The 1,588-nt window shown below is 46.2% G+C and overlaps 1 pseudogene; it reads left to right on the forward strand.

The window, feature by feature from the left end:
- Positions 1 to 515: 515 nt before the first annotated feature.
- Positions 516 to 1,331, forward strand: LOC119864917 (annotated as a pseudogene).
- The last annotated feature ends 257 nt before the right edge of the window (positions 1,332 to 1,588 follow it).

Below are 1,588 nucleotides of genomic sequence, written 5' to 3' on the forward strand. Positions count from 1 at the left end.
TTCCTCCGATCAATATTCTCCACTAGAGTTCTACATTTGCTGCAATTAATGAACCAACATGGATACATCATTATTACTCAAAGATCATAGTTTATATTAGGGTTCCCTCTTGATGTTGTACATTCCATGAGTTTGGATAAATCTATAATAACACGTACGCGTCACTGTAGTACATATAGAGTATTTGCACTGCATAAGAACCTTCTGTGCTATACCTAGTTATCTTTCTCCTCCCCTAATCCTGGCAACCATGTATCTTTTTACTGTCTGTAATAGTTTTGCCTGTTCCAGAATATTATATAGTTGGAAACTTATAGTAGATAGCTTTTCCATATTAGCTGAATTCACTTAATAATAAGCATTTAAATTTCTTCCATGTCGTTTTTTAAAATATATTTTATTCATTTATTTGAAAGAAAGAAAGAGCACACACAAGCAGGGGGGAGCTGAAGGCAAAGCACTCAGTTGGTTAAATGTCTTGCCTTCGGCTTAGGTCATGATCCCAGGGTCCTGGGATGGAGCCCCACTTAACCCACACGCTGGAGGACGAGGCCCTTTATGCCAGGCTGCGGCAGGGAAACATGCACTTCGAGATCTGCCCCTGGTCCAGCTACCTCACAGGCGCCTGGAAGTCGGACACGGAGCACGCGGTGGTTCGGCTCAAAAATGACCAGGCTACCTACTCCCTCAACACGGATGACCCACTCATCTTCAAGTCACCCTGGAAACGGATTACCAGATGGCCAAACAGGGCATGGACTTCACCGAGGAGGAATTTAAGAGACTGAACTTCAATGCGGCAAAGTCTTGTTTCCTCCCAGAAGATGAAAAGAAGCAGCTTCTTTTTATTTATTTATGTCACACACAGAGAGAGAGGCAGAGACACAGGCAGAGGGAGAAGCAGGCTCCATGCACCGGGAGCCCGACGTGGGATTCGATCCCGGGTCCCCAGGATCGCGCCCTGGGCCAAAGGCAGGCGCCGAACCGCTGCGCCACCCAGGGATCCCCAAGAAGCAGCTTCTTGATCTGCTCTATGAAGCCTATGGGATGCCATCTTTGGATGCTGCAGGGCAGCATCCCTGAAGACACCATGGCCACCTCTCCAAGCCCTCCCCCTGTGGATGGAGCCTCCTCAATTCTCTGGGGTTGAACGACACTTACCTTTACTCTTTCAAGGAAGACGATGATGCCCATAGTCAACTTCTGCTGCTCTTGAAGCCATGTGCCTGTTTCTATGCACAGGAATACCTCGGCACACCACATCTCTCCTGACTACGGGCCAGAGTCTGGTTGAATCTGAAACCTCCCTCCTATAGTGACGCATGATGAAAATCTGGTGCTCAATAAAGAAGCCAATGGCTGGTATTGTGCAAAACAAAACAAACAAACAAAAAATTCAGGTGCAGCACCCCCCCCCCCATGTCTTTTGATGGCTACATAGCTCATTTTACCTTTGAATAATATTCCATTGTATGAATGTAACATGGTTTGCCCATTCCTCTACCTAGGGATATGTGGTTGCTTCCAAGCTTTGGCAATTATGAATAAAGCTTCTACAAAGAGCCATATGCAAGTTATGTGTTTGGAC

This window comes from Canis lupus, chromosome 21, assembly GCF_011100685.1.
Source record: "Canis lupus familiaris isolate Mischka breed German Shepherd chromosome 21, alternate assembly UU_Cfam_GSD_1.0, whole genome shotgun sequence".
Classification (NCBI taxonomy): Eukaryota; Metazoa; Chordata; class Mammalia; order Carnivora; family Canidae; genus Canis; species Canis lupus.